Source organism: Gallus gallus, chromosome 1, assembly GCF_016699485.2.
Source record: "Gallus gallus isolate bGalGal1 chromosome 1, bGalGal1.mat.broiler.GRCg7b, whole genome shotgun sequence".
In the NCBI taxonomy this organism is placed as follows: domain Eukaryota; kingdom Metazoa; phylum Chordata; class Aves; order Galliformes; family Phasianidae; genus Gallus; species Gallus gallus.
The window spans coordinates 21,141,675-21,166,290 of record NC_052532.1 but is presented as its reverse complement, the minus strand read 5'-3'; the positions used below and the strand labels follow the sequence as shown (position 1 = coordinate 21,166,290).

The 24,616-nt window shown below is 38.6% G+C and overlaps 1 protein-coding gene across 4 annotated transcripts in view; it reads right to left on the bottom strand.

Annotated features, from left to right (window-relative positions):
* Positions 1 to 24,616, bottom strand: part of GRM8 (glutamate metabotropic receptor 8) — a 324,211-nt gene that overhangs the window by 257,798 nt on the left and 41,797 nt on the right. The gene's annotated exons all lie outside the window — the stretch shown is intronic.

The window sequence follows — 24,616 nt, the reverse complement described above, 5'->3', positions numbered from 1 at the left end:
AGGGACTCTTAGTACTACTACAGAAGGTAAGAAGGTCACATTATTGATGTCTGTGATTCTTAAAAATGCCACACTTCAACTCGATGAGTAAAATGTAGAATATTTCCATTTTCTTGTTTTGTCTATGTACATACCTATATGCATGCTTTTCCATTTTCTTTCTGGATACCAAATAGCAAAAGCTATCTGATAAAAAATACACAACTGTATATATGTATATAGTCTCTATACAGTACAAATTCAGAGAAGGAAAAAGGTTGCAATGAAGGTTTGCAGACCTTCATTTCAGTAGTCTTTGTGGAAATAATTAAAAAAAATAGACAATATACCCAGTAAATAATTGAGATACACTTAAAAAACAAATTAGCACTCTTATCTTCAGTAAATGGTTTGTCAGGGTCCAAATGAAGCTGTCAATAGGTAATATTCAATTATTCTGAAAAGTATTTTGGTTCAAGAAAGTTTAATTAACATTTAAAAAGGGAATGATTTTCTCATTTACAATGATTAGATGAAACAGTCACTGGCTTCAAATGAAAGATACCACAAATATTTCATTGCACTTATAACCTCTATAATAACAGGTGCTTAATGTACATTATACAAAATATAAAATAGCCTTCAATGAAGCAATATTAAGAGTTCCTAAACTTATATCAATTCTAAACTGATTGTTTTGAGAACCACATTTAACAGTTCTTGATAACAAGTCATCCAATAAACAATCCACTGTTACGTTAGATGCTACGGTAGATGATTTCAGTGGAACACTTGCATCCGATATAGTGTTTACTCAATTTTTTTTTAAAGTCGAATTTAAGGCAAATGTATGCTATTAACATTCTGGTCACTAACCCTGTCTTTATAGGCAGCACAGATTTCTTCAACCTGAAAAGAAAGCAGTTCATAGCCTAAGGGGTGGCAAAATCTTTTCTCAGTCAGAAAAAAAAAAAACAACCCTTACGTATATTGGCTATACATTTCTTTAAGAAATTTTCTACTCATGGAGAAACCTTAGAATAAACAATCTGAAATACTGGAATAACAATCAGAGAGAACAGAAAAAGGGAGGATCACAGATAAAGCAAGTTAAAGGTTATATCTCATACAAATCAGTATTCCTAACATAACAAAGACCCACCAAGAAAAAACAAGATAAAATCTCCTTACAAAACTTGTCTTGTATAAATTCCCTTTCTTTCAGAAAATATTTGAAACATCTTTATCTCTTTACAGAGGACAGATTCTGTTCTCCAACAACACAATTATGCGCATTTAGAGCACATATCATTCCCTTTCAAAATCTGCTCTATTACTGTTCAAAACCGTCAGCCTTTTCTAGGTAGAAAAAAAGTAAAGACAACCTTTGTGTGTCATTTTGCACCTCAGTGTGTCATTTCACAAAAACTATGGGGTTGTTGCTTTGAGGAAAGTTATTTCATTGATAACAACTATAAAATCAACACCATTGAGAGATCTTTCAGACAGATATTTTGTTGTTGAAAAACTTGAAGGCCAAACCACAGCATTATATATCCATTAACTTTCTCAGTTCTTCTTCCTCTTCAGGCATGAGATGAATAACAAATCCTAGATACAGGTAGGAGAGCTGTTGGTAGAACTTTGCAATGAGATGCTTCAGATCAATAGAGATATTTTATGTTCAGTGAGTATCACTGATTTGAGGCCATGGAAAAGGCAGAGAAGAGAAGCAATTTTCCTACTTTTCAGCTCCCTGTTGCTCAGCTCCTTCCCTAGAGTTATTTCTAATAACAGTGGAAGAGAAAGGAAGGTAAATAACGGTCCAAACCAAACACCCCTGAAATCACTGGATGCACCTTAAGCCATCACAGCTTTATAGCTCCTGCCAACTTATCGCCAGCATGAAATAAAAGGAGGAGGAAACACTGCCTAAACAGAAAGCCACGCCTCAATTTCAAGAAAAATGGCTCATGCAACAGAATATTCAGGTTATTTGTTTTAATCACACAGTAATACAGTTGCTTGAAGACACTCAGAACAATGCTCAGACACTGTTTGGCACAAGGAAAAATTGCTAGGATTTAGTGGTTCAATAATCCATGAACAAAAAATATATACATTAAATGTAACAACCCTCATCATGGACTGTATGTTTAATAAACCATTTTACATGTCCCCAAGTACATTTTACAAGACAGAGCATAATGCTGCCTAAGCAAAGGAACTGTTATGCTCTATCAATTCAGTAATATGTGTTTTAAAAACTCCCTAAATACATTCTGCATTTATACTTCAGGTTCTATTGGCCCCTTGAGACGTAAATTTGTTTTTTGAAAGAGACCTGCAAAAGGTCTTTTGCTCCTATATTTCCCACTCTAAATTTATCAGTCTAAATTTTGAAAATTAAATACAATACAATCAACATTTGCATTGCATTTACATGTTATGTAGCACTGTCAATAAAACGCCAGTTCTTTGGGGGACAAAAGGAAAAAAACAACGGATTGTATAACTACAGTTGAATGAGTTGTCACACAACAGCTGTCACATTCCCTGGGAAGGGCTGGAAGCATTGATGTCTGAATATTCACTGATAATTTTTTTCCTATTTTTTCCTAACCTATGGTTAGGCCACCCTCCTTCCATCAACCTATGATCTGATAAACTCTATACTTCCAGTGAGTGACATTCTTGAACTCTTTGAAATTATTATGCAGAGAAATTCATAAAAGCCTTATTTTTATTTTTAAGCTTAAGCTGATCTATTAAAAACCCTAATGAAGAGAAACATTTACAGTGTGGCACTTCAACTGCAATGTGTGGATTTGAAATAAAATCCAGTTTTAGGATGGACTGGTCTTAATCTTAGTGCATGCTGGGCAGCAGCTGAAACTACCAGCAGTTCAACAGTCCTGTAAGTCAGTGATGATTTCATCTCATTTTGTCTATTATCCACAGTCACAGACATCAGAAGATGATTCTATATGTTTTGGGGAAAAATAAAAATAAAAGAAAAAAAAAAAAAAGAAGGGGACAGAAAAAGACAAATAAAACAACAGCTTATAACTAAGTATTGCAGGCTAAGCCTGCAACACAGATTCAAGCCAAAATTGTCAGCCAAGAGTATTCTGTTTTTTTTTTCCCTGGATCTTTTTGGGCACATCTCCAAGTTGATTTAAAATCCGTCTCTAAAGATCTCCTCTTCCAAGAGGATCAAAGAAGACAGAGCAGTTACGTCAGAAGTAGCTGTCCAAAAGCTGTAATTGTGGCAGCACTTCAAAGAGGGAATATCTGTATGAGATATCTACCAAGCATTACTACAGAACAGACTGCTGCTTCCTGATGGAGCAGGTGTGAGCAATTTCAGAAGAGCCAAAAGCAGCTAATATTGTATGTCATTTATTTCACTCAAGTGGTGAACCACTTCCAGTCTCCCATATACTGGAAAAAAAAAAAAAAAAAAAAAAAAAAAAAGGAAGGAAGGAAGGAAGGGAAAGGAAGGAAGAGGAAAGAAAGAAAGAAAGAAAGAAAGAAAGAAAGAAAGAAAGAAAGAAAGAAAGAAAGAAAGAAAGAAAGAAAGAAAGAAAGAAAGAAAGAAAGAAAGAAAGAAAGAAAGAAAGAAAGAAAGAAAGAAAGAAAGAAAGAAAGAAAGAGAAAGAAAGAAAGAAAGAAAGAGAAAGAAAGAAAGAAAGAAAGAAAGAAAGAAAGAAAGAAAGAAAGAAAGAAAGAAAGAAAGAAAGAAAGAAAGAAAGAAAGAAAGAAAGAAAGAAAGCTCTCAAATCCATTTGCCTGCTGCATTTGTCAGTGTATAGTATCAGCTGGTCACTTCAAGTGCCATCTTCCTTTATGCAGCCTTTCAGCTGGAAGCATGATTTGGGAGCAGAGTAGCAGACAGCAAAATGAGCTAAACTCATACGAAAAAAGACCCAAGAAAGGAATCACCAGTAATTTTGAACATTACTGATAATGAGTTACAGCATAATGGGCTTAAATAACTCACATCTTCAGTTTCACTACCCACTCAGTCCTATCACTACTAACTTTATCAATAACCTTTTTTATTTCCCTTTTTTAGCTTTCTCTCACAACTGAGCTTTTTTTTTTTTTTTTTTTTTTAAATGAACTATTAGCGCATTAAAAACACTAACAATTTTAACAAACAAAGTAACAAAGTAAAGCCAGTAAGCTTCAGGTTCATTATTGGTCAGCATTAACTGGTATTTTACAACCAAGTAATAAATCTTGCAAAGAAGTAAGTGTGCTTGAAATAAAATTTGACTGTGGAAACACGTTTTCATCTTAATGATTTTTTGAATTTTAAATACCTATCATTAATCATTAATAGCTCTGTCTTTTCAAGATTTTTATTCCCTCTTCTGTACAGCAAGAGAGAGTTCTCTGTGAGTAAAAAAAAAAAAAAAAAAAAATCACAGCAGTGAAATGAATCCTCAGGGCTTAGATACTGAACAGTTGCTGAATGAGAGCTGAGGTCACTGTCTTTCAGCTATTAGGCACATTTGTAAATTGCCATTAGCTGGAGCATCATCCTAGCCTGCTTGCACTTCAGAAAATGTGTGTCAGCCTGCAGTGCAGTTATGCTAAACTCGCTCACGTTGGACATACAAGATTTAAAAGAGTTTGATGAGGCTTAATAATATCTTGAACTATACCAAAAAAGATTTAAATTGCTCCATTTTGTTAGCAGCTATAGGAGATGAAATGCACCCTGAAACTGCCCATTTCCCTCCACTGACACTATGGGAGATCAACTCAACTGTTATACATGCAATTTAGAACATTACTGTAAACAGCTATAGATCTTCTGCTGAATCTCAATACCCCATTCATTTTAGCAATACATGATGATTAGCACAGATAATTATCAATTTCCTTCTGAAATGCCTTCATCTGTTCATCTATGGTGAACACTGAATAGGTTAACCATGCATTATTAGAGACCTTATTTCATTCATTTTGAGAATAAACCAACACTAGAGTACATCCTGGAAAGATATAAAATGTTAAGAGTCACGCATGCCTTTGGAGATGTGGAATGACCCTTTCAGGGCTCTGAGCAGGTTGATGCCTTGCCAGCTCCACTGACTACAAACCCCCTGCAGCTCTCATTGAGAAAAAGGTTCAGCATGTGAAGTTTTTGATTCAGCCTTTTTCCATGGATTTTACCATGAAAAACACCATTCTGATGACACATATGTTCCCATTAGATGTATATTCATTTAGATTTAAAATCATGTATTTGTAAATTTTATTTATTCAGAATGACACAATGTATGTTCTCTCTTAATGTTTAGGACTTTGACACCATCTGAGAGACATCTGCTAACCACAGTATTCATCATGTGTCCAGTAAGGTATCCTGGTCAGGAACTGACACAGAAAAAATATATTTTCATACCTGCTAGAGCAAATACATTAAAACAGTTACACTTTTTACCTAGATGGATATGACTTAAAACACATTTAGATGAAAAGAGGAGAAAAAAAGAGAGAGAGAAAAAAAAATTTAAAAGCTTTGGAAAGGGAAAGAACGGAAGTATAATCTGAAAGCTGACATTAGTGGATTTCACTTGGATGACAGGATTTTTTTAAAAAACCATTTGAGTTACTCCAAGTCATTATATTGGCACTAACTATCATAATGGTTTGTTTCAAGGCTGCTTGCAACTCGTACACTTCTTGATAAGGAGCTAGTGATAAGGTAATGTCAATTTTTTTGAAAATTTCTCTGTATTTGTATGTATTTGTGCAGAAATATGGCCTTCATGATTAAATCTAATACAGCTCTCGCTATTCTTTTCCCCAGACACGCAGACAGAAGTGATCCATCACACCTAAATGTTTCTGAGTTGGGATGAGTAGATTATTTTACTCTTTCTTTTCACCTCCTATTATTCTTCCACTGGTTTTACCTCTTTTGACATCAGTTACATTCTAAGGATATATTCCTGAGAAGTATATATCTTCGATGATCTGTGCTGAGGTTTTCATGAGGAAAGGACATAGGTGCAAAGCAACAGAGCAGACCATGGTCAACAAAATTCTTTTTGCAACCACCACAGGTTGGCCTGGTTTCTGAAACATGATGGAGTCCAATGTAATGACTGGATCAACAGAAATACAGAGATAGGGCCAAATATGCACATCCTCCTTCATTAGATTGTCTTTTTTCACCAACCACAAAAACAGAAATGAGATATTGCACCTCTTCCTGAGGTTACCTCAGCAAATCGATCGGCAACTATGGTATTCTGCATAAAGTGAATTACCCTAAAGAAAGTAATTTCTTATAGCTAAAACACATATTTGTATAGTATAATGTACATATTTGTATCAGTATCATGAAATGCTCACATAGCATTTCATTCTACCTCCACCAGCCAGAAAATACCTTTCATAAAGTCTAACCAGATTTGTTACAGCAAAGCTATTTTAGTTTGTGACCTCTGTGCTGCCTTCATACAACAGGGTGCAAAAAGAAGGAATGTGTATAATATAAAGGGTTTGAATTTGATAAATAGTTTGCTCCCAGTGGGTTGAAGTAGGTCAGGGACTCATTAGAAGTAATTACTTTTAATTACACACAAGGAATAGTACATAAAAAGAAAAAAAAAAGTGATATCACAATTTCAAATCCCTCAATAGATGCAGCATCTACAAAACAAATTTACCACTCTGCAAAGTACAGGCCTTTGTGCTCTGTGATGCACTTTAGGGCAAAAACATTAAAAGGATATTTATGCATTATGAACGTTTTTACAGCTGAAGCACATCTTGTCACACTGTGCATTGCTGTGTAACTCCAGGAGGACAAGAATCCATCTAAGGACAGCTTGAAATGTCATCAACATTTTGTGCAATAGAGTCTATTGATAAATGTTTAACAATGGCATTTTCTCAGTAAGGAAGCTCTGTTCTGCTATTTCCACATCCTTTTAAGTCCTGGATTTGCCTCTCTGAAAAGCCAGCTACAACAAGCAGTTCCACATTAAATTATCCATCATTTGTAGGCAGCTTCTTTCCAAATATTTTAAACCCAGCTGAGGTCCAAGCACTGAACGATAAACTGGAGAAACAGTAGATCAAATGAGTAACATTTTCATACTGAGATCAAATCACCATGTGGGGAGTGGGGGATCTTAACCTTGGGAACTGTTGTTAGCGCTTCCTTTACGGCTTCTTATGTTCACCACTCATCAGATCAAATGGGAAGCCAAGTATGGGCAGATAGCTTTAGGGACTTCAACTACTAAATCTCTTTTTCTACCTGTTGGGATAACTCTCACCTAATTGTGTGTATCAGTATGTTAAACTTGTGTCAATCTCTACTGAGCAAAGCATGGACTGATATTTTAAAGCTTTTTTATTTCCACTTTCCTCATTAGGCTCTGTCATGTCAGTGCTGGCAGCAACTGTAGCCTCTTCTGATGAGTTTGAGGAAACATATAAAGATGTGCATTACTTTTGGTCTGAACTAATAAAGCCATTTAATTATTATTATTATTATTATTCAGCAGCAATAAAATTACCTTGCAGCTGTAAGGTAATATAGCTGTCCAAACCAGGTTTTCTTTACATTCGTTTACTAATTAGAACTACAGAGAGCACAGCAGCCATCTTCACTCACTCATGAGGACATGCTGTTGTCCACAGGAGTTTTTTCTGATTATAGAGAACAACACTATGGAGGAAGTGCTCTCAGCAGGATGCAAGATGGGTGCTCTGCTTAATGGACAATTCTGGTTTTTGCATTCACTCTTCAATGCTTCAAGACCAGTATGCTTTATACCACTGGTTGAGCAGTAGTACTATCCTTCTGTTACCCATGCTGTCAGCTTACTATCATCAGATAAAAATATCTGATAAAATAACATGGGGAGGGAAAGTGAGTTTTGTACTGTTTACAGCATTCTCCAAAGCTGTGGAGAACATCAGTTTATGCAGACAGTGATTTGCTGTCCAGACACATCTGCACATCCTTCATGTGTTTTAGGGCATGCTACACTTCAGCTGTTCCTCCAGAAAGCCCAGATTCCCTGTAATCTTTCTACCCTTCACTAATGCCTTGGACATCTCATCATATCAGAGCACATTAAGGGAATCCCCGTGATTCACCACAGCTAGGGATTCCTTCTGGAGTAGAGTATTTCCAAGTATTACAGACTTGGAAAATAGAAATGTCAGCTGTTCCTTTTATTTTGATTTCAGATTATTTTTCTAATTTTCTAAAAATTATCAGCCTTGGTAATCAGCAGTTCTACATTGTATTTTTAACCTTAAAAGCTACAAGAAAATATGAATCTGCATTCCCAGCCATTTCTAAAGAATCAAATGTTTTTCACATTACCACAGTGAGATGCTGGTAGAAAAGTTGAAGAAAAATGCAAAACTTTTCCAATCAAAAGACTGGGAGTCATCTATGAACTAAGCTCTGATGCCCACAGGACTGATATCCAAGCCTTCCGTCCTATTCAAAATGTACTCCATTTAAAAATAGGGTGGCCGAGTACAAAAGGCATCCTCCTCCACATGGCAACACCATATGGCAATGTCTCTTCTGTTCCACCATTACCAGATTTTTATTCTGATCTCTGACTTAAACACTGAGGTTTATCGTTGTATTGATTCATGGATTATGTCATCAAAAGCATAAGGGCAAGCAGAGAGATCAAAATCCAGGCAAACCCAGTAAAAGCACACAAAGTAGGACCATGCTGCCACAGGTTTGCAGATTCTCCACAACAGCTCCTACAGAATTTTATGAAGTTGTGACAGTCCCAATATTTAAACTCAATAAACTGGTCAAGTGCACTGGGAATGAAGAAGTGACATGAGGTGAGAAGGGAACAACATAAAACCAAAAAGATGCTGACATAAATTCATTATGTGGCCAAACTTGTTTCAAATAACAGGAATGACCTACTGCTTTGTTTCCTTGTGTCTAGCAGTGTCAGAAACTGGAATCCTCAAAGGTCAAACTGGCTACCAGTGTGCTACTCTTCTGTGACCATTTTGAAAATCCCAGCTTTCTAGCACTAAAAAGGGGATGTGAATGCATTATCTGCCATTTGGGGATAGTTCACATTGTCACTGAAGCATTTTGCAGACAGTCTGTGAGGTCTTCACAGAGTGACTGGTGTTTTGGAGACTGCTCCACAGACAAGAAGTCAGAGCAGCTCAAACTGTGCTCAGAGCCTAGCAGGGTAATGAGATCAAAAACTACCAAGAAATGGAGCCTACACCGAAAAACAGAATAGCATACAAATAGTCTCCATAATATATCCATAATAATAGATGGTAGCAAACCTAACAATCAGTTTTCAAACATAAAAATATTTCATAAATGTTGTCCTATGGACAGGAAAGGCACAACATTAAAACCATAAAGCAAACAAATAAATCAAGCAGCAGGAGGTTGTGCCCATGATCTGGCATATCAGAGGTACAAGCACAAACTTGTTCATCATTTGTTTTGATTCTGTCAGCAGTCAATAGCAAAATCTCACAAGGAATAGGACAGCACTGAAAGTTCAGAACTTAAAAAGACACCTGTATATATGGATACATATAGATGATACACATACACATACGCACAACGGCTGCTATGAAAGTAATTCCTCCTATTTTATGATAGTGGCCCATGATGTCAGAGGCAGATGTTGGCGACATGAAGTAGAAGCTGAACCTTCTCACCAATATTTCATTACATGTCGTTGCCATGTAGCAGATGGCAGCAGAGGGGCAGTCTGACAGAATGCTGTCTGACATGGAAGCACGTATGAAGCAAAGGTGTGTCATTGAATTCCTCTACACAGAAAGAATTGTACACATTGACATTCATTGACACTTGCTGAACATTTATGGAGACCAAACAGTGGGTGTGAACACAGCGAGGTGGTGGGTGGTGCATTTCAGCAGTGGTGACAGCAACAGTGGGTTACCTCCATGATACAGATTTTTACAAACGTGGCACACAGGCTTTATTTCATCACTGGCAAAAATGCACAGCTAATGGCAGTATCTGTGCTGAAAAGTAGCGTCTTACGGCTGGGATTTTGCCCTATCAGATAGTGTTCTTTTGTTCTTGGTATCTGTTGTATTTTTCATGGAAATAAACAGAAGTCATTACTTTCAGAGCAGCCAACATATGTTCCCTATAAGGATAGACAGACAGATAAATAATTTTCCCTGATAGTTTCTCTCTCACGTTTCCTATACCTCATGCTTACTTTCTTTCTTCAGGTATTTCAACAGCTTACATTTTCCTCCTCTTACCTTTTCTACATTTTCTCTTTCCTCTCCGTGAAGTGCCAGGTCCTGCACTTTGGCCACAGCAACCCCACGCAACGTTACAGGCTTGGGGCTGAGTGGCTGGAAGACTGCATAGAGGAAATGGATCTGGGGATATTGATTGATGCTCAGCTGAACATGAGCCTTCAGTGTGTCCAGGTGGCCAAGGCAGCCCATGGCATTGTCCTGGATTTGTATCAGAAACAGTGTTGCTAACACAAGCAGGGAAGTAATTGTCCTTCTGTACTCAGCACTGGTGAGCCTTCACCTTGAGTACTGTGTTCAATTTTGGGCTGCCACACTACAAGAAAGACATCGAGGCCCTGGAGTGTGTTCAGAGAAGGGCAACAAAGCTGGTGAGGTGTCTGGAGCAAAAGCCTTGTGAGGAGTGACTGAGGGAGCTGGGATTATTTAGTCTGGAGAAGAGGAGGCTCGGAGGAGACCTTATCACTCTCTACAACTACCTGAAGGGAGGTTGTGGTGAGCTGGGAGTCGGCTTCTTCTCTTGTGTAAGTAGTGACAGGACTAGAGGAAATGGCCTCAAGTTGTACCACATGAGATTCAGGTTGGATGTTAAGAAATACTACTTCCCTGAATGAGTGGTCAGGTGCTGGAATGGGCTGCCCAGAGAAGTGGTGGAGTCACCGACACTGGAAGTGTTCAAGGAACGTTTAGACATTGTGTTGAGGGACATAGTTTAGTGAGAACTATTGGTGGTGGGTGGATGGTTGGACTGGATGATCTTGTAGGACTTTTCCATCCTTGGTGATTTTATGATTCTATGATCTATTTCCAGACGGCCATTTGCTTTCACTACTGACTTTCCCTGCCTCATCTCACTCCCTCCTCCCTTTTCAACCACAACTTTGACCAGCTGATCTAGGCTTCTCAGCTGCAGCTCTGCTTCTCCCTTTTGGCAGCTGATGGTTCAAAGGTATTTCCACCTGGACCAGCAGAAAGGGCAAAAGGGAACTCTTCTTCCATGACACACCCTAGACAGAGTGACTACTCACTCTAGTCTACTGAGTTAGGCTTCATTCCCCATAATATACATTTTTTCTCTCCATCTATATTGAGAAAACATCCACAAAGTCAGCAAAAGCAATACTTGGTGCAGGAAAATAGCTTATACTGGATGAGCATTTCATATCATTCCTGTAAATTCTCCTTTTCCCTATTTTTATTCATTGCAATTTAAGTATAAATCAGTTTACTGTTATCAACACCATACAGCCTTGTTTGAGTGCTAGCCTTAGCCTTTCTGGTTAGTGTGATGGAGATTTCTTCCCTAGCTGTGACTCTCCAATATCTCTAAGCCCAAATGCAGATGAAATATAAGCCCTTTTGAAGGTTCTTAAAAGTTCTCCTCAGTTAGCTTGATCCTCTAAGTCTGGTCCCACCACGAACAACATCCTGCAGCAGCTCCGCAGGATGCCGAATTAAGGGAGCGTGAGGAGCTTTCAATAAGCCAAAAAAGCTCAATTGCTCATTTTTTTCCCCATTTCAGCATTCCCAGAAACAGAAGATAGTTCTGTCAGGATGCCAGTAGTCAGAGGAAGAGGCCACTAGCAGCTGCTTTCTGCTGCTCAGAGAAGGGGCTCAGGGGCTCGTCCACCCAGGTTCATGCTTGTGGTTATCAGCACAACTACAGAGTGCTTCAGTGGGCAAGGAAAGTGAACTTCAGTCCTGGGATTCCAGACGAATGTTTGCCTTTTCCTAAAAGGGGGGGGTGAAAATGCCCAGAGCAACCTACAAACTATTACACATAATTCAGCATCTTCATTTAGGTAAAAAAAGTCAATTGCTCCTGCTCCAGCTAAGTAGTGGGAGCCCTGGGAGACTTAGAACTCTATTTTCTTTTTTTTTTTAAAGATGCAAAACATTTGCTTTTAAGAATTCGATTCAATTACAGATGTCCAAGATAACTCTGTTTACCAGACTGTTCCAGTGCACTGTATGCACTACATTGATGTTCTGATCAGTAATCTTTGGAAGTCTTCCATATACTGTGCACAAACAATTTGTATTAGGAACTAGAGTACCTTGTACTACTTCTGAATACTATAGTAGCTTTTGATGAGTGAACATCTTTTATTTTGAAATTGTCCTCCTTCAGTCTGTTACTGCATATGTTAAAAGACCCCATAAAAAGCAAAATTACACTAAACTACATTTAAAAGTGTCAAGAGTATTGAATAAACATTGGAGACATCAAAAACCTGAGTGGATGCTCCTGATGACAAGTGGTGTGGGAACGCCAGCCTGTGCTGAACCTGATACAATTCCATTTCCATCTATTTATTGAAATTGGCTCACAAAAGTATTTCTGCATATCAGTGTCACCTATCCACTCCTAGGCACTGAATAATTTGGTATAAAACCGTCAACTGAAAGAATCAACATATTTTTCCATAGAATATCAATGTCATCTACATTTCCTTAAAAAAATAAAGTAAAAATAAAATTAAGAACAAAAACCACAGAACTTTGAAACATTTGCATTTTGATGTCTTAACTGTATCTTCTCCTTCACAGATTGAGACAACTTGGGCAACAAAGCACTCATGTTTATTGGAATAGAATTTGTGGTTTCTGTCTTGCAGCAGGGCTGCCTATGCAGGATACGGTGAGGTTGAGCACCTTGAAATGGGATTCACATACTTCTCGAACTATCCAGTAGGAAATAACAAGCGAGGGCCACAAGAATGATCCAAGGGATGAATCACCTCCCCTACAAGGACAGGCTGAGAGACCTTGGGCTGTTCAGCAGAGAGAAGAGATGGCTCTGGGGAGACTTCAGAGTGGCCTTTCAGTATCTAAAGGGGAGCTGTAAGAAAGAAGGAGGATGGACTCTTTAGCAGGGTCTGCAGTGATACGGACATGACAAACTGGAAATGGTTTCATAGAATGGCTTGGGTTGGAAAGGACCCCAAGGATCATCAAGTTCCAGGTGCCCCACCACAGGTAGGGCCACCAGTCTCAAGATCTGGCATTAGACCAGGTTGGCCAGGGCCCCATCCAACCTGCTCTTGAAAACCTTAGAGACAGAGAAACCACAATCCCTCTGGGCAGTCTGTTCCAGTACCTCACCACTCTCTCTGTGGAGAACTTCCCCAGACATCCAATCTAAACATTCCCTCCCTGAGCTTAAAACCATTCCCCTTTGTCCTATCAACTGTCTACACCTTTAAAAAGTTGAGTCCCCTCCTGTTTATACACCCCTTTTAAATACTGGAGGGCTGCAATGAGGTCTCCTCACAGCCTTCTCTTCCCCAGGCTCAACAAGCCCAGCTCCCTCAGCCTGTCTTCATAGAGGAGGTGCTCCTGCCCTCTGATCATCTTTGTGGCCCTCATCTGGACACCCTCCAAACTGACGAGTTTCAAACTGAAAGAGGGGAGACTTAAATCGGATATAAGGAAGAAGGGTTTGTTTTTTTTTTTTTTAAACAATAACAGTAGTGAAGCACTAGAATAGCTTGCCCAGGGATGTGGTGGATGCCCCATACCTGCAGGCATTCGAGTTCAGGTTTGATGAAGCAACCTGACCTTGCTGTAGGCGCTGCTGTTGATTGCAGGGGAGTTGGACTAGATGACCTTTAAGGGCTCTCCTCCAACTCAAATGATTCCATGATTCAAGATGTGTACAAATCATACCCAGGTTGGAGCCAAGACAGCACTTAATAGCCCACAGCCACCTCCATACATAAGATTGGTTTATGCTCTTCTTTTAAAACATATATGGAGAGAAGGACAATGTTATCATTTCTAGCTGCTTTCTTCCCCCATCCACTTCCCTTTTTTCTTTTAATTTCCCCTCTGGAAATGCTAGTTGCCCTGAAGCCACACTTTGCACCATTACTCATCACTGTGACATTCTTTTGTGCAGGGCTTGTGCATGGCAGGTCCCAGGATCTGGCCTTTACTTCTTGAGGAACTTATTTAACACTGAATGTAATATTACTTGCCAAACATTTTGGCAATAAGCTAACTCCCAGGGAGGCAGTCCTTACAGGTAAATGCAGTCGACAAACTGTAAATACTAAGGGAACTTTACTAACCGAAATTAGACACCAGAAGTTTCACAGATCCAAGAACATCTTCACAAATCACAGACTGTGATGTCTGAGTGCCACTTTCGGCACATAAGAGGGTTGTGTGAGGTCTTATTTTATCCGGGCTAGGTAGTCCAAATATAACTCTCTCTATTTAAGAACAGAACAATTAAGGGGTCTGAGAGTATTATGCAGAAGTTTCTAAAATGACATGTTAAATTTTCCGTTATCTTTTTTCTAAAGAAGAGCGGTTTCATTCCCTATTAGGATGAGAAAATTATGCTAGACACAATACCCCATACAATTAAGGTCACTGTATATTTGTATATCAATCAGGGTCTTATATGTTATTTCTGAGTATAGTTCCCTGCACTTGTTATCCTTTCTACTCACTTAATTTGCCTGAGCCAGCAATTAACAATATTTTACTCAAGAGATTAAAAAAAGCCTTTATATTCACAGATGTCACAACAGTCAAACTAACAAAATGAATGGTTTCAATTACTGCTTCACATACATTCAAATACTGCTTCACATACAGAGAGCACTGTACAGAAAACATAAACCAGAACTAAATAATCAGTGCCTGCATTGGTGGCCAGTAGCCCCAGAGTCTCTGTTGTCTACGGTATCAAAGCAAAGGCACCTTAACAAGGCCAGCTTGTTCTTCCCACTGACTGGTGAATCAGAGCCTAAGGTTTGGAGTCTCCAGAGCCTGCAGTGCCCTGCAGCCCACAGCAGAGCAGGACCTTGGTATCAGATGGGCAATTAGCTGCAGAAACACATCCTCATCTTCATTGTTTAGCCTAACCAGGGCAGCAGATGGAGAAAAACAGCTAGAAATGCAGTTCTCAAGACAAAAAGCACTCTCCCAAAGAGCCTATATAATCATCATTAGGAAACACCAGGGAGGATGATTAGCCTCTGCCCCTTCCCCCAGAGGCTTCCTCACTTCAGCATCCTCTAAACAGCAGAGGAGGAAAATCCATCATACTCCCACCCATGGACTTGTGGGCTCAAGGCCCTTGATCCCAAGCAGGGATGGAAGGGACAAAAGGCACAGTGCAGGCTTGCAGAAAGCAGAGCGCAGCTGTCACACTGCAGCAGGCAGAAATGCCTCACCCTCCTGTAGCAGAGACGAGTGCTCCACACATTTCTCAGCACTCCAAGAATTAAAAGCTCTTCTATGCTTGTACAATTCAGGTGGGATACTAGCTCCACTGACATCCCTTCCCATACTAGGAGCACTCACTTCAAAGCATGACCTACTGTTATTACTAATTGCATTTTCTCATTTTTTTCTTTTTTTCCTAAAAAACAAAGAAGCAAACAAGGAGGAAAAAAAAAAAAAAAAAAAAAAACACCTCTTTGCCAAATCCTCTTCAAGACCTTCCTTTCACAGTTTGGATGTATACGGGTCACACAGCACAGAAAGTGCCAGCTAGAAACCTTCCTCTATGGAAAGTTACTGGATAGTCACACTATCATTTCACCACAGACTTTGGAAATCTCTGCTCTACAGAAGAAGCTTCTAGAACAACAACAATTAGGCTCTCATGTCAGGAGAGCATCAGCTTCTCCTTATTACAGACTTGAAGCTATAAAACAAAACCAATGTATGTTTATTTTATTCCTTAAAACAACTTCTCAGAAAATACGAGGCTGAAGTCCCAAACTCAGTACATCCATTAGCCAAGTCCTTATTAAGTTCAAGGAATCTTCACAGACATGTAACTTTACCTGAAAACAACAGCTGAAGAATCAAACAGATCATCAGAAATGTGATCTTCTCACACACATCTTTTTTTAAAGCTTCTATATACACGCCTACATATTCTCAAGAAATAAAAAGCGCTTGAGATTCTTCTCACACTGCATCAATTTCCACATCTTATCTCATTTCAGCTCATACCTGCTACAGAAATGAAACCTAGGAAAAAAAATTAACATGTTCAAGCCTAACAGTTAATAATAAATTCTTGATGTGTACCGAAAGTGAGTTAATTTACTCCATTTAGAATGCAAAAAGCAGCCAGTTAAATACCAAAATCTCTCTCAGAGTGAGAAAAATATATTATGTTTTTATTGACTGTAAACATTCAATCTAAAGAACAGTTGGAAAGTAAAGCCTGGAATACCTGCTTTGATTAGTCAACAGATGCTCCACAGAGTCAAAACTTACTCACTCCCTAAACTTTGACTTTTATTGCTAACTCTAACAATAACAAAATATAAACCTACGGTTCTTGCGCTTGTTGTTTTTGTTGCTTTTTTTTTCCTTCTACCTCAAACAGACTCTATCTCCAACAGCTCTCTAAACGCTCTCTTTGCACTAATGCTTAATTATATCTGCTTCAGGAAACCTTCCTATATTCCAGATAATTTCCACCTGCTTGCATGAGTCACCTGTTCGTACAGCTGCTTCCTAATGGTGGTGCCTTGCAACTGAGATAAGAATGAATTCAACAAATAAGGATCAAGAGGTGATTTGATTGCCTAAGATATTAGAGTTTTTCAATAATAAAAAAACTTATTTCCTTATATAAAAACTAATGGTGTGATCCACTAACTAAAATGATTAGGTCTGTAGATAAGATAAAGATATTTCATGCTGAATGTAAGCTGGAAAACTATGCTGGACTCTGCTTCATGATATTTAGTGTAAGATAGCAGAGTAGAGAGCTGAAATTTCAGAACAGTGAGCTTTAACTTGTTTAGACAAATGCTAGGTGTGATCCAATGTCAGCTCTGACAAGTAAAGGAATTGGGGGAAGCTGGCAAATCTTTCAGGACTGCGTCCTATAAGCTAAGAGCAGTCCTTCCCAATATTCAGGTAGACTAGAAAAATACCAGAAAATTAACTTGATTAACCAGGAGACTTTCAGCACAGATGCAACAGTAAGAGGCAATACACAGGAAGAAGAAGAAGGACCAAGTATGGAATTTAAAAATATTACTTCAGCACGTTGGAATGGTGTTAGAAAAGCCTAAAGGTTACCTGAAGTAAAAACTAGAAAATATGTTAAAATGTGCAGCCACCATGATGGTTGGGGGCTTGGAGCTCCTGTCCTGTGAGGAGATACTGAGGGAACAGGGCCTGTTTTGCCTTAAGGAGAGATGGCTTCGGGGAAGCCAAAGAGCAGCCCTCCAGAGTCAGAAGATGGGGCTGGGCTCTCCACAGCCATGCATGGAGACGTGGCATAAGACAGCAGGCACAATTTGAAATGTGATTCAGACTGATACGAAGATAAATTTCTTCACTATGAGTACAGTCAGGCAGTGCAACACGCTGTCTAGAGCCTCTCTCAGACCCCAGGGGCCTTCAGGACCCAAGTAGATAAAAGCCATTTGGGCTGATCTCACAGCTGACATTGCTAGGCTGGTTCATCTCACCTTAAAGGTGACAGGACTGAGCTTTGAATTTATTTGTCTTACTGTTCTCTGTAGACAATAAAGAGAGACAGGTGCTTCCAGTGGGCAATTCACACCTAAATTGACTGATAAACCTCTACTGGAGATCTGTTTATTTCTAGTGACTGTAGAGGGAGCTTAGATTAAAGTCATGGCCTCAAAAATATTCAAATATCTTTCTGTTTACCAAAAAGCCAGCAAATATTTGCTTCAATTCTTGTTTACATTTAGAATTTAAATGGAAGTAGGCATCATCTGACCTAATTTTAGTCCTTCTCTAAGTCCTGAAAAAGGAAAGTAAATACAACACAGCCAGTGCAAACAGATAAGAACATAAACTTATACAGATTTTGTTGCTACCTCAGGAATTGCAGCTGCAGAATGGGGTGTTGGTGTTACTTTTTCTAAGATGTCCCATACAGGGAAAAAAAAAAAAAAAAAACAGGTATATTAAATTTCATTCAGTAAATCATTAAAATGATAAAGAAGATTTAAAAGATATTGCCAAGGCTTAAAAAGCAAACATACTTGAAAGATTTTGTAGTAAATAAACTGTCAACTGCCTGTGCAAGCATAGCATTCTGCAACAGCACAAAAAGGGGGAATTTGCATTCACCAAGTAATAAGTCCCCATGAGTTCTTAAGAAGTGCATACATGCACACACTCAAGAGTGTAGTAATGGTCCACAGGAAGAACTGAGGTCCAGTTCCTGCCAGTAGAGGACTCCACTCCATGCTGCAGCAGCTCTGGTGGATGTAATTGCCCCTCATTATCAAAATTCCAAGGAATTTTTTGGCTTCTTCATGCGTCCTGATTTTGATCTCACAATATGAGTAGGAAGTAAGATTAGGCAAGCGTGCACCTCTATCTACTCAAGGTCAGTTTTCAGAGCCATGGCATTCTCACAGGAGGGTCGCCACTAGCCCTAAAGACCACTAGAAGAGCAGAACCTTACTGAGATTGACAGCCTTCAGCATCTACAAATTCAAGATGTTTTAGCAATATGGTGTTTAAGTATTTGTCCAAAAATAATTTTTGACAAACAAAACAGCCAGCTAAAAAGGTCAATTTTGCATCAGCAAAGAAAGATGAAAAACCTCTGTATTTTTGCCCTTTTCCACATTATTTTGAAGATGTTCATTGTGAAAAATGCCCATCTCATCTAATCAATTTCTTTTTCTTAAATACCACAGCACTAAACAGCTCTTGGAATGTTTTACTGATTTTTATAAGTACCTACTCCTTCCCCCAGAATACACTGCTTCAGATTTATTTTGCTTTCCAACATCAGCCTTTAGAACTACTGCTCCAGTGAATTGCACTTTAGTTCTGGCCTCTCCAGCCCAATGCACCTCCATTTGTGCTGCATGCCCCAGTCCACAACATAAGCTCTGGCTAAGTCACTGGGAAAATAATAAACAAGAGCACAGGCTGCTGAATCTTTCTGAAGGTAAGAAAGAGCATTTTCTTGATATCATGTTTACCATCGGTAGAGTGAGAATAATTTGTCATTAAGATACAAAGCTCCCTTTATCCATGATCCATCTTTCAAGAATGACAGAACTCCCCACTACCAAAATGGCATTATTTTTGTCCAGGGTAAAAATGCTTTGAAAGAGATATTTTAGGAAATACCCTATCCTTGTAATTACAAATCAAATTCCTGTAATTTTTTAAAGAAAGCAATGCACTAAGTAGGCTACAAATAAATCAAATAAATTACCAGTTTTAATTAGGCATAACAAACAATTAAACAGATGACATTTAAAATTAATTTTCGCTACTGGAGGAAATAGGATATAAAATGGTGCTAAGAGCAGTGATCTCCTGGTGGATGTTCCTTCAAACGCACTGACATTCAAAAACATCGTAACATTTGCAGAGAAAAGTCTATTTCCTTTTTTCAGTCTTTGAGATTTCACTTTTAGGTCAGGTTTTTTTTCAATTATCAAACTTCCCTAGAAATGCTTCATGTCTTAAAGTTTCTGTTCAGCTCCATAGTATGTAATTGCCGAACAGCTGCACAGTCATACCAACCGCTGATAAAAAGGCATTACAAACTTCTAAGCAAATCATATTTATAATGCATAATATTCAAGGCCAAAGAAAATCAGTAGTACTTCAAGGCAAACTTCTGAAAATAGGGCAAGGGAATCCTGGGAAAGAGGACGGTAAATACTGCGCAGCAATGAAAAGATGCAGCTGTCTAAAACATAACTGCCATGCAGTACACTGAAAAGGAGAATTACCTTACTTTTGAAGGCACTTTGTCTCCCAAATTAGAGTATTATCTACAGCTAACTGCTTTGAGGACTGGAGTAAAAACCCCCAGGACTCTATTCCAGCCAAGTTCTTTCCTGTGTACCTAATGCTGAGCACGGAGTTGTCTCTCTGACTCTACATATTTAAATACCTCAAAGATTAGGCCCTGGGAGATATTGCAGGCAGTTCAGAAGCCGCAAAGGAGATGCTCTATTTCCTACTCTGAACTCTTTTACTTAATTCTCCATTTGTAGCGGTGTAAGCAAAGTGTTTGTTGAAATCAGCAGAGTAAGCCGCTGTAAACCCAGTCAGAAAGGAAATCTGGCAGGTGCACATTTCACTTGCAAGTATTACTTAGTAATTTCCATCACATCCATACACATTGTCTGCAAAGCGACATATGCTAAAAACAAGGCGAAGATGTTTTCCATACTCGCTAAAAGGTGACAGATGAGTTTTTACAGACTGCAAAATACAATAGAGCGTCTCACCCAGAAGATCAGTTTCAAGAGAAAACAGGAAGCCCAAAATGAGAACATGAATTCAGTCTTTGTACTGCTGCCTGAGAGAACTAAATGTAGAATGGTGCCTTCCTGCTCGGGCTGTAAGTGTGATCCCTGTCAGCAGAAATGAGTGCTATGCGTGTGCACTGAGGGTACAATTCTGAGTCTGTATATGCAATCTGGAGTGTGAGAAGGTGACAGCAGTTTTGCTCTAAATGGAAGAAGTGAGAAGCTGAAGTGGCCATTTTTGTAGCTAGCACAGATCTGAGGATCTTAAATTTTAGACAGAGCTGAAGAAATCTATTTGTGACATATATTGCACTAGTGTAAGACTACAGTTAATCTGTTACACATGTATACATAGGTACATATCAAAAAAAGTCATTAAAAAAAGACTGTTGTTAGAACATTAAGATTATGACAGATAAGTCCTCACGCTTGGGGAAAAGCCTCGGGGAACAGTTCTACAGACAAGCCCCTGCAAGGGAAAATGCTTACAGGGAATTTCTCCCAAGATGAACCTCCTGCTAAGCAGTTTGCCTCTGGCAAAATGCTTTTGGTAAAATGCTTCTGAGAGATGACGATTCTCTTGAAAAAACCTGCTCTCTCTCTAAGGGTGCCCCAAGCCAGGCTTTCATCGCTGCAAGGAGCAGCCCATCAGTGGGCTGAGCCCTGCTCCTCACTGTCTTGAACCAAGGAAAATTAGAACTGGAACCAACAGCTGTCTGGGTCCCAGTGATTATAAAATTAGAGATTTCCATAATCACTGTTACTGCAAATATTTTTGCTTTGATTAGGTCACAGTGACAAATGACTGCCAGAAGTAAGGGATTTATGCGTGATAGAGCTGCTGAGAAATAATCATAACGCAGTTAGGCAAATCAGTCCCCATCAACCAATCTATCTGTAAGGATTTGCATATGTGATTACAAATGTGCAGTTATACATACATATGTAAATTGAGGCTGTGTCTGACTGAGAGATTTCTTCTCCAGGGGAATACTCAGTTACCTGAGAGATCCTGAAGTTACGCTGGCACTGAAATTTTCTTTTTTCACATTCTTCGGACTATCTGATAGAAATCTTAAATTATATACTCATAACAGACTTATAACAGAGCACTTCAGTTTCCCTCTTCCTCACTAATCCATTTATTCTCTCTCTGTCCTCTTAAAAGCAACTGCATCCCCTGAAGGATCTGAAGTCCCTACAGACACTACGTAAGAGTGAAAAACAAGAAGTTGGAAGTGACCATATTTACTATGGCACAGAATAAGGAGCTCATAGCACAGAGATAAATGTGCTGTATATGTATTCAGAAAACATTGATCTCCTTAAGCAGATCCATCACATTTTGAGCATGCTGCTGTAGCTGAAAATGTAGCCATGCTCTATGCACAAAACACTTCTTTAGGGCTAAATGACAAATAGCAATCTTCAAGCTACAGTATCGATTTCCCCTGTTGTGGATTGCTTACCTCTTCAAGTCAGTATGGCATAAGGAGCATTACAGCAACATTAATAGTGTCTTTTTGGCACTGCAGAAAAAGTGAGCAAAGAGTGAGTACTCATTTTCAAAACACTTAGCATTCTGAAGATTTTCCTATCAAAGTGATTCCATTTTAGTTTACTGCTTAATATATTTGATGCATTCCACACACAGGTTTGAACAAGTTGGTAAATGCTGATAGCCTGCAATATCACAGTTTAGACTGTAGGTCATATGCTGCTCTCCTAAACCCTGTCTAAACCAGAATTCAAAGACATGAACTTCCTTCACTCTTCTGATAGCAATCCAGCCCTCCAACCTGTGCACGTAATCCTCTAAATAAACTTCTGCTTGGCCTAAAAGTTCCTGCAGTGTCTAAAGTATGTATTCCATAGGGATATACCTTCAGTGAAACACATACTTAGCATGTAGGATGCTCTGAAGGTAATGTCTCCTATTTATTTCTGTGGAGACTACAACAGATACCAAGAGCACAGTAACACTATCTGACAGAGCAAAGTCTCAGCTACAGAACACTCATTTTCAACACAGCCACCACCATCAGCTCTGCATTTTCACCAGCAATGAACAAGAGCCTGCATGCTGGACTCGTAAAAATCTGCAGCAGTGGAGGTGACCCACTGTCACTGTCACCACTGCTGAAATGCACACCCACCCCTCATTGTGCTCACATCCACTGTTTGGTCTCCATAAACGTTCAGCAAGCATCAATGAATGCCAATGGGTGCAATTTTTCCCACATGGAGGAATTCAGTGACACACCTTTCCTTCATACACACTTCCATGTCAGACGCCATTTTGACAGAGTGCCCTTCTGCCCTGACTGTCACACAGCAACAAAATGCAATGGGATACTGGTGGGAAGGTTCAACCTCTACTGCCATACCACCAACATCTACCTCTGAAATCGTGGGACAACATCATAAAATAGGAGGCATTACCTTCAAAGGGAAAACCGCAGTTGTTCTCATATTGCACATAACATCAATATTCATCCTTACACTTCTGAACTGTCATTTTTCTCAGCACAATTACAAAGCACATTGTTCTTACATGGACCATTTAGATTAGAGAACCATTTCCTACTTGCTTTTTTGTACATATTATGCTGTTCTTTTCTGTTGTGGGTGCATGGATGCATGGAAGAAATTATAAACAAAGAAATCTTTGCAATTAGAAATAAAGATAATGGCACTTGAAGATCATTACAAAACTCTAAAGAAAGCTATTTTCAGTACTAATGCGATGAATACAACACGTTCATTAAAATAGTTTGCAACTCGGTGCTGCCAGCACTGGGTGGGAAAAGATTTCCCTAACTCACTGATAATGTCAAGATTTCAAAATATATAAAAAAAGAATAATAGAAATATCAAAGACGAGAATCAATGATTTAATGTACAGGATGTTTCTAATATTTCTAAGATGTAGAAAACCAAAGTGTCTAACTTGGAACTGAAAAGGGAATCACTGATATTTCATGTAGGATTAGAGGCTATGTGGTACAGGAAAACTGCTTATTGGATCTGGAAAACAGTTTTAGTAAAACTACACAATACCATTATATTGTTTGGCTCAATAAGTCATCATTTTTAACCAAAAAAAAGGCAAGGTTCATAAAATTCTAGAGAAGCAATAGTTGTTTGTACCCAAATTTTGATCTAGTAGTCGTTTTTATATGTTTTATTATTAGTAGTATTATTTATTTTTGTTGTTATTAGTCTGCAGAAATGTAATCTATTGCCAATCAAAACAAAACTGTCATCAGTTTCAGCCTCTGGTTCTCTCATACTAGCTCTCTCATTAGACGTAGTCAACATTATGACTCATGAACTAATGAGATCTCCCCTTTTGATACTTTCAAAAAGGAGATTAACTCACTGGAGAAACCACTTTCCCACTTTGTACATTAGACCATAGTAATCACAAGATCAAAAGCAACTTATTAAAAGGGTGTATTCCATATGATTTGTATAATATTCCATAATAGCCTAGTAGGAAATTCTGTATTATAAAATCAGTCACAGAATTGCCCTTTCATTCATTTATTGCATGTGAAGGAAATAAAAACTGTTGTTGTAATCATGGAAAAGGCTGTCTTGCAGACACAGCAAAGCTCATTCTCGCTAGAGGAGGCTGGAAAAGTTGCAATCAATGAGCCTATAGACCAAAATAATAGTGGGGATAGTATCAGCATGCATCAGTTGTTTTGCATCATTAGGTATTGCAAACAGATTTTAATTCATTTTTCCTATTATTAAAAACTGTCAGCAGCACCCAGGATCTTCTGTGTTGTTTTCCTTTTTTTTGAGAAAAGCTTTAAGGTTTTTAAATTAAGTATCCAGAATGTTGTTAAAGCACAGCTGACATTCTGAATCTACTTCTTTACACTGATTTATTTTAGTCTGCTCATTTTTTTTGCTACAGAATGTAAGCCCACCTCCAGAACAACAAATTTAGGCACCGGTGCCTGCAGAACTTTTGTGAAATCAGTCTGGCTAGGCTTAAATGCATGTCGTTCTTTGAGGCAAGTGTTCTGGCCATTCAGAAGCATGTGTGGAGAGGAGAGACAGTGTCAGAGAACCTG